This window comes from Syzygium oleosum, unplaced genomic scaffold, assembly GCF_021117445.2.
Source record: "Syzygium oleosum isolate NSW1041296 unplaced genomic scaffold, Sole_v2.1 Sole_v2.03, whole genome shotgun sequence".
Lineage (NCBI taxonomy): Eukaryota > Viridiplantae > Streptophyta > Magnoliopsida > Myrtales > Myrtaceae > Syzygium > Syzygium oleosum.
The window spans coordinates 8,411,797-8,421,610 of NW_026607487.1; positions in this window are offsets into that span (position 1 = coordinate 8,411,797).

Genomic DNA, 9,814 nt, shown 5'->3' on the forward strand with positions numbered 1-9,814 from the left:
TGAGAGAGAGAGAGAGAGAGAGAGAGATATGACTTTGGCAAAGGAGACTTAAGAGCCAAACAACTTTGTTTGTTTTTAAAATTTGGCAATCAAGTCTAACTCATTTTTCGCACACCTCAACTAATTCGTGTTCCTGAAAGGTCTAAAGAGCGCATGCATTCTTCCTATTCGTCAAGCCTTGAAAGTTGATAGATTTACATTGTTCTAGCTATCTGTCTCATTAAATTCAAGTTAAGGGAAGATGTGATGCATTGATGAGAGTAAGTAATTGATCGATTCAATCTGAGGGGAGAACTACCAAACAAAATTTAAAAATATTGCAATTATGCTAATTCAGTCCTTTTTTTTTTTTTGTCAATTGAGTCTTAAAATTTTTGCCTTTGTGTCAATTCAATCCATCAGGCTAACTTTAGCTGAAAATCGCTGACGGGGATAATTTAAAAAAATATATATTTTTTTAAATTATCCCCGTCAGCGATTTTCAGCTAAAGTATATATTTTTTAAGAATTTTTACTATTATTTTATTTTTGTTCATGTTTTACTTTGACACTTAAACATAGACCCTGCAAATTAATGCACGTGTAAGGTATGATGAGCTCCGCATGGTGCACAAAATATTTAAGGGTTAATATCACAAAAAACCCCAAACTATATTCATTGTGACATATTTACCCTAAATTTTTTTTTTGTGACACCAAAAACTCCAAACTATGCCTATTGTGACACATTTACCCCAAACTCTTTTTTCTGACACAAAAAACCTCGAATTATGCATTTTGTGACACATTTACTCTCCGTTACAATGCCGTCCAAAATCACCGTTCATCGCACTATTCATCGTCTTCTTCATGAATTTTTTACTGTTCATCGTCTTCTCCACAGCTTTACAAATACTGTTCATCACGTTTGCTTGGCCAAACTCCTCTGATGCTCTTTGCTTCCCTGCCCACTGCTACCTAGCAAAAAAATTTATTGTTCATCGTCTTCTCTGCGAGGAAGAATGGTACTTTTTTGTCCAGAAAACGAAGCTTTGAGATGGTCGAGCTTGAGTGGGCACCATGACTGCTCTAGCTTGAAGCTTGGCTTGAGGGTCTGAACTCGACCTTCGAAGCTCGCGGGTAGTCGCAAGCGGCCAAGGCCAAGCTTCGAAGCTCGCGGGTGGTCGCAAGCCACCATGGCCAAGCTTCGAAGCTCACGACCGCCATGACCGCTCTAGCTCGAAGCTTAGCTTGAGGATCTGACCTCGACCTTCGAAGCTCACGGGTGGTTGCAAGCGGCCAAGCCCAAGCTTCGAAGTAGCTTGAAGATCGAGCTTCAAAGCTCGCGGCCACCATGGTCGCTCGACCTCAAAGCTTGGATTGACGGTCGGGTCTCACCTCAATCTTCGAAGCTCGTGGGTGGTCGGGCAAGCGCTGACGAGAGCCGCCAGAGGTCGAAGTAGCAGTGGGCAGCGAAGCAAGAGCGCTGGAGGAGGAAGAGCGCGACGAACAGTTCTTCGCAAAGCTATGGAGAAGACGATGAACAGTAAAAAAAATTTCATGAAGAAGACGCTGAACAGTGCGATGAACGGTGATTTTGGACGGAATTACGACGGAGGGTAAATATGTCACAAAATGCATAATTTGGGGATTTTGATATCACAAAAAAAAAATTTGGGTAATCGTGTCATAATGAGCATAATTTGAGATTTTTGGTGTCACAAAAAAAAAAGTTTAAAATAAATGTGTTACAATGGATATAATTTGGAGTTTTTGATGGTATTAACTCAAAATTTAAACATCAATAGGAATTCTTGTGCTTTCAATCAACTATAACTCTTCCGAACCAAAAAAAAAAAAACGACTATGACCTTGAGTAGGTGAGCTTTGAATTTTTATTCTTTGAATTTTTTTTTTGGGGGGGATCCGCCCCTCGAATTTCAATGGAAATACAGTGATTTTTAAATCGGTAGTGGGAGGAACGCGGACCCCTTGCCTTTACACCCTGGAAATGGAAGGAAGGAAGATGGCCACTTGGCAAAGTTGGCCGCCGTTCACTTTTCCCGAGTCGCGTTTACACCATGACCGGATTCAAAGCATTGACCATGAATCAAAATCACGTTATACCTTCAAAAAGACAAAGCAAAGTGTGTAGGGTCGTCGTGGACAGATGTATATAGTCGGTCGGTGGTTTATTCAATCGATCGCGCTTTAAATTGATCGAGTAAAATCAATCATTAAAGCCAGTCTCTGGAGACTTTTCTTACGTTAAACGATGTTGAAGAGACGGAAAAAGGCGACAGCAAATTGCTGTCCCGCGTTCGAATGTCGTATGTCTAGCAAAAGGACTCCGGCCTCGGAAAGTGTGACGTAAGAATTCAAACTGGGGAGAGAGCCTGGATTCCTATCGCGGGGAATCCAAAAAAAACGAGTATCGAGCGTACTTTCTAATAAGTCTCTTTCTTCGACGACGCGTACATGTTTCTTTACACTCGTGCTTCTTTGCGGCGCGAGATTATAATATCGACAAAAAGCCTCGAGATTCTTATAATTGAAGCCCTTGGTCTTGAATGACAATCGGATAACCTAATTAGTTGAGGCGCGAATCTGGCCTCGCGGAGCTTCGATCAAGAAACAGACCTGCACCCACTGATAATGGTTAAAGCGTTCCGGTTCGTGACTCGAATTGATCCTCCGATACTTAAATTGATAAGAGATATGAGGGCGAATAAACTTGATTGTCAAAACATAAATGTCTTGTGCATGTCAGGACATGGAAGGCCAATATATATAATAGTGAGATTATCCTTTCGATGGGAATTTCCTCTTGATGGTAGAAAGGCTTGCCGCCGCCTTATCCTGTCAGTGGGCAGGATGGTGGATGAACTGTCGTCGGGTTCTACATTACTAACTGGACAACGGTCCACAGGGAACTAATAGCCACTCCATTTTTGGATGGTGGATGAACCGTCGTCGGGTAGGCTGCCTACTCGACAAGTAAGAGCGATGTCAGCCATCAATGTAGAATGGCCTTCGAGTAGGCACATGCTATGAGGAAAGGACCTTAATACCATCGGGTCGCCGGTGGACACGTGTCGAATTCCCAGAGTCCACTCTCACCTCAATACAATGGAGAAAAATCATATCCAAACAAGAAGTATTCGAAGAGTTGCCCTCGCGTGCATGATGTATCCATAAGGGGGAACACAGAAGCATAAAAGTCGACGATCTTCCTGGCACGTAGCCTTTTTATGGTATTGGCAGTGGTTCCATTTCCATGGGGGGCCCTTGGCCAAACAAAGATCTGGTACCACCACCAGTTTGTTCATGCGTCGTGTTGGGTTTCCATTATGAACAGCATTTTCCTTCGTGATCGTTGCACTGTCCTCTCATGCTTTGCCGAGTGGGGTTTGACGTAAAGGACACGAGTTCTGGTTGGACTTAAAGCACAGTCGAGTGGTCGTGTCGTGCGAGTCCGTGGCCTTTTTTTTATCAATTGCAGTTTTCACGCCGGACCCCTTTAATTATTGGAGAGTGGATCGAGTCGGATCAAGCCTTTCGAGGTGGTTGGTAGGTTGCTTACGGTGTATTGACAATCATTTTGTTCTCGAAAACTGATTCTACTTAGAAATAATTCTTCTTGATTCCGTGTCCATGAATAATTTCTAAGCATTTGAAAGCGTTTGGTAATTGTTCAAAATTTCTATTCTTGAAATAGAAAAACAACATAAATGCGTTTGGTAACTGCATAAAATTTCTTTTTATTAATAATATTTTGAATTTTTTAATATTTATTTCTTCTTCTTTTTTATATTTTTTTTCTTCCCCTTCCCCATCCTTGACCATGGCCAGGTCGCCGGCGTCGGTGACCGGCCACAGGCTAGGGCCGACAAGGGCTAGACCCTCGTCGTCTGGGCGAGGGCCGCCCTCGCGGGATCTGGCGAAGGCGACGATGAGGGCGGCCCTCGCCCAGGCCAGGGCCGGCGAGGGCGGCTTGCCGGCCCTGGCCTATGGCCGGTCACCAGTGGCCGGCAGCCGGTGACCAGCCATAGGCCAGGAAGAAGAAAAAGAAAAAAAATTCTTTTCCATTTGTGATTCTTGTTCTCAAAATCAAGAATCAACTTTTTTTTGCTTCTTGATTCTATTACAAAACTGATTCTGGGAATAAATTTTTGCAAATTTGTGTCCGGGAACAAAAAATTTACCAAACGAATTTCTGTTCCAAAACTAATTCTGAAAATAAAAATATAAAAATTATTATTATTTGGCAACTTGCCAAACGCGCCTTAGAGGACAAAACTCCCACCTCCATGGATGGAGTTGGTGCGGTGAGATTATGAACGATCGTAACCATTCGCAGTGCACGAGCCACTCAGCAATGATTCGACCCTCATCGGACAGAGTGAGTAATGGGGTATTGCGAATGACGCTGGACTCGACTTGCAGCAGAAACACGTGCTGCCATCAGTTACCGATGCGACCATTAGCAATCCCATGCGATTTGCACAAAGATGGACACGCGGGTGAGCGAGCACGCCTAAGGACCCGTTTCTTGCCATTATGAATTGCCCAGACAAAGGAGGGAAAAGGAGCAGCCCTTTTTGCTGGAGACATTTGCTCGAATCAGAGTGAGTTCACATTCAGAAATCGGAGCCACTGGAGTTGTTGCTCGAGATGAATCTCCTTGTACAAGTGACATAAATTCGATCTCGCGAAATGCAATCCTTTGCGTGTGAGGAGTACCCACAAGGTCAAAGGGCCAGCATATTGGGGTGTGGTTTATACTTCCCATCGACAGGAAAACACGGGGATCCCGCTCTCCGATGAGCGAGCAGGGGTCCAAGGGGCCGCCCCGACGGGGGTCGAAATGAAAGCGACTAATGTTGCTGCACCGCATGACAACAGTATGCACTCGAGGATGCATGCTCAGATAGAATGCAATCTAGGCACTGTACATAGCATCAATCTGAGTCTCAAAAGAACCTCGAAACCTTGAACGCAACCCAGAACATATAACCAACAGATAACGTAGCCATTAACTGACCAGTATAGTACTGTTCGCTTCATGATCGAAAATATTCAGTTGAGCATGCCGATTGTACCAAAATATGAAGCTACCCAAGCCCGATCAACAACACAATTGAAATGATTTGAACTGTGGCTGAATCCTTCCTTGCACGTATTGTATCTTTACAATAAGACATGGACGAACAAAGGGAAAAGTACCAAAAAAGTCCTAAGCCTATTGCATTGGTACCAATTCAATCCTAAACATTTCAATTTGACCAATTTAATTTTAAATATTTTCACATTGGTACCAATTCAGTCCATCCGATCAATTTAGGCAGAAAATCGCTAACATGGACACTGGCGGTTCTACGTGGCACTGTCGGCTCTGACGTAGACAAATTTTATAATAGTTTAATGATTTTCAGATTTTTTTAATGTTTTTTTTCTTTTTTTCTCTTCTCTTTTCTTTTCCCAGAGCTGGTTGGCTGTCGAGGTGTCTGGCCGATCATCACCGGCCACAAGTTGGTCTGGGCGAGGTCCCCCGCGCCCTCGCCAACCACAAGTGAGGGCCGAAACCCTCGTCTGTTGGGTGGCGAGGGCATCGCAGCCCTCACTCAGCAACCCTCACCTACCATGAGTGAGGGCCGCGATGCCCTCGCCTGTGACTGGCGATGGTTGGAGTTCTAGGAAAAGAAAAAAGAAAAAAAAAAGAAAAGAGAAAAAAAATATTAAAAAATCTGAAAAAATTATTATAAAATTCGTCCAATTTAGTGCCGGCGGTGCCACGTAGGACCGCCGACGTCCACGTCAGCGATTTCTATTCTAAATTGGTCGGATGGACTCAATTGATACCAATATAAAAAGGGTTAGGACTAAATTGATCCAATTGAAAGGTTTAGAACTGAATTGGTATCAATACAATAGGTTTAAGACTTTTTTTGGTACTTTTCCCGATGAACAAAGAAACAAACACATGCAAGCAAACCACATCGAGCCCAACAGAGCTCAACACGTAAGATCCTAACATCCAGAAGAGTCCTTGAACTTATAAATGGGCTGGACCAGAGAGTTATTAAGAGAGATGGAATGCACTTTGATGTGAGATTGCCGCGAGGGAGTTCTCGACAGTCAGTTTCGATAGACAATAAGAAGTTCGCGGTGCTCGGCGTGCGCAATTAGATGGAGAGGTCGTGTATCGAGTTAATTAACGTGCTAGATATGCATTCCTCAGTTAGTTCTCTGGCAATCGGATTCTCAGAGAAACGATTTGTCTGACATTGGAGCATGAGTCACGAGTCCAATCGAAGTTCGGAGTGAGGCTAGAGCTCAGCGCTGTTGAGCGGCGCCTAGACCTTCATAACGCGATCTAGTAGGGGTGCCAACGGTTCTGGTTCTCAGGACACCCGAACCAAACCCGTTGGGGAGTGAATTAGCTTTGAACCAAATTGCGACCCGAATCGTATATAACCCGGAAAAACGAGTATCGAACGTACTTTTTAATAAGTCTCTTTCTTCAATGACGCGTACATGTTTCTTTACATTCGTGCTTCTTTGCGGCGCGAGATTATAATATCGACAAAAAGCCTTGAGATTCTTATAATTAAAGCCCTTGGTCTTGAATGACAATCGAATAACCTGATTAGTTGAGGCGCAAATCCGGCCTCGCGAAGCTTCGATCGAGAAACAAACCTGCACCCACTGATAATGGTTAAAGCATTCGGGTTCATGACTCGAATTGATCCTCCGATGCTTAAGTTGATAAAAGATACGAGGGCGAATAAACTTGGTAGTTATGCATACTTGGACATGGAAGGCCAATATATATAATAGTAAGTTTGTTCTTTCGATGGGAATTTCCTCTCGTTGGTAGAAAGGTTTGCCGCCGCCTTATCCTGTCAGTGGGCAAGATGGTGGATGAATCGTCATCGGGTTCTACATTACTGACTGCTGACTCGGCGGCAGTCCACGAGGAACCAATAGCCACTCCATTTTTGGATGATGGATGAACCGTCGTCGGGTAGGTTGCCTACTTGACAGGTAAGAGCGACGTTACTCATCAATGTGGAACAAACCTTGAAGTAGGTATATCCTCCGGGTAATGGACCTAATACTATCGGGTCACCGGTGGACACGTGTCGAATTCCCAGAGTCCACTCTCATCTCAATATAATGGAGTAAAATCATATCCAAACAAGAAGTATTCGAAGAGCTGCCCTCGCGTGCATGATGTATCCAGACGGGGGAAAACAGGAGCATAAAAGTCAACCTCCTTCCTGGTACGTAGCCTTTTTATGGTATTGGCATGTGGCTCCATTTCCATGGGGGGCCCTTGGCCAAACAAAGATCTGGTACCACCACCAGTTTGTTCATGCGTCGTGTTGGGTTTCGGTTATAAAGCGCATTTTCCTTCGTGATCGTTGCACTGTCCTCTCATGCTTTGCCGAGTAGGGTTTAACTTAAAGGACACGAGTTCTGGTTGGATTTAAAGCATAATTGAGTGGTCCTGTCGTGCGAGTCCGTGGCCTTTTTTAATCAATTGCCGTTTTCACGTTGGACCCTTTAATTATTGGAGAGTGGATCGAGCCGGATCGAGCTTTTCGCATCGGTTGATAGGTTGCTTAGGGTGCGTTGGCAACCATTCCGTTCTTGGAAACTGATTCTGCTTAGAAATTATTCTTTTCTATTCCGTACCCGGGAATAATTTTTAAGCATTTGGTAATTGTCCAAAATTTCTATTCTTGCAATAGAAAAAGAATAGAGATGTGTTTGGTAACCGCACAAAATTTCTTTTTATTAATAATATTTTAATAATTTTTTGAATTTTTTAATATTTATTTCTTCTTCTTCTTCTTCTTTCCTTCCCCTTCCCCTTTCTTGGCCATGGCCAGGTTGCCGGCGCTGGCAATCGACCACAGGCTAGGGTTGACGAGGGCGTCGCGGCCCTCGCCGGCTCCGACAAGGGCTAGACCCTCGCCGCCTAGGCAAGGGCAGCTCGCGGCCTGGGCGAGGGCCACCCTCGTCGAATCTGGCTAAGGTGACGGTGAAGGCGGCCCTCGCCCAAGCCGCAAGCCGCCCTGGCCTGTGGCCGGCAGCCGACAACCAGCCACAGGCCAGGAAGAAGAAGAAGAAAAAAAAATTCTTTTCCATTTCTGATTTTTGTTCTCAGAATTAAGAAGCAACTTGTTTTTGCTTCTTGATTCTGTTCCGAAACTGATTCTGATAATAAATTTTTGCAAATTTGTGTCCGGAAACAAAAAATTTACCAAACGGATTTCTGTTACAAAATTGATTCTAGGAACAAAAGAATAGAAATTGTTACTGCTTGGCAACTTGCCAAACGCGCCTTAGACGACAAAACTCCCACCTCCATGGATGGAGTTGGTGCGGTGAGATTATGAACGATCGTAACCATTCGCAGTGCACGAGCCACTCAGCAATGATTCGACCCTCATCGGACAGAGTGAGTAATGGGTATTGCGAATGACGCTGGACTCGACTTGCAGCAGAAACACGTGTTGCCATCAGTTACCGATGCGACCATTAGCAATCCCATGCGATTTGCACAAAGATGGACACGCGGGTGAGCAAGCACGCCTAAGGACCCGTTTCTTGCCATTATGAATTGCCCAGACAAAGGAGGGAAAAGGAGCAGCCCTTTTTGCTGGAGACATTTGCTCGAATCAGAGTGAGTTCACATTCAGAAATCGGAGCCACGGGAGTTGTTGCTCGAGATGAATCTCCTTGTACAAGTGACATTGTTTCGATCTCGCGAAATAAGGTCCTTTGCTAGCGAGGAGTACCCAAAAGGTCAAAGGGACGGCATGTTGGGTGTAGTTCATACTCCTCATCGATAGGAAAGCACGAGGGTTCCGCTTCCCGGTGAGCGGGCGGGGGTCCAGAGGGCTACCCCCATGGGGGTCGAAGTGAAAGCAGCTAATGTTGCTACACCACAAGACAACCGTATGCACTTGAGGATGCATGCTCAAATAGAATGCAATGTAGGCATTGTACATAGCGTCGATTTGACTCTCGAAAGAACTCCAAACCTTGAACGCGACATGCATGTGGCAGCTGCAATACCCAGAACATATAAACAACATATAATGTAGCTATTAAGAGCGCGAATGATAACCATTATGTTTTCCTGTTTTTTCTATCCTTTTATTTCTGGGAATAGGTTTGGAACAGAAATCCGTATGGTAAAATAATTTCATTTTTTTATTTCTAGGGCAAATTTTGGCCCATAAATAGATTTAGAACAAAAATAAGAAGTTAAAATTTTCTACTTTTCTGTTTCTGTTCCAGAAACAGAAATAACAACTCTCTTTTATTGCTCACTCTTACCGCCCACTCGTTGCTGGCCGCCCACGGCCGGCCGTCAGCCGCCGCTCAACCGCCGTTACCGCTCGCTCGCCTCTTGCACGCCGCCTATGCGCCGAGAACAGGAATTTAAGAATAACCTATCAAACGAATTTCTATTTAGAGAACATAAATTTTATGTTATTATCAAACGTAACTTTTTGTTCAGAAACTCATCCGGAAAAGAGAAATAGACTTTTTATTTTCAGCAAGAAATAGGGCCAGAGAAGAGAAATATTGTCATTCGCGCACTAATTAATCAGTACCGTTCGCTTCGTGATCGGGAATATTCGGTTGAGCATACCGATTGTACCAAAGTATGAAGCTACCCAAGCCCGATCGACACATCCGAAATGATTTGAACCGTAGCTGAATCCTTGCACGTTATCGTATCGTTACGATAGGACATGGACGAACAAATAAACAAACGCATGCAAGCAAACCAAATCAAGCCCAACAGAGCTCA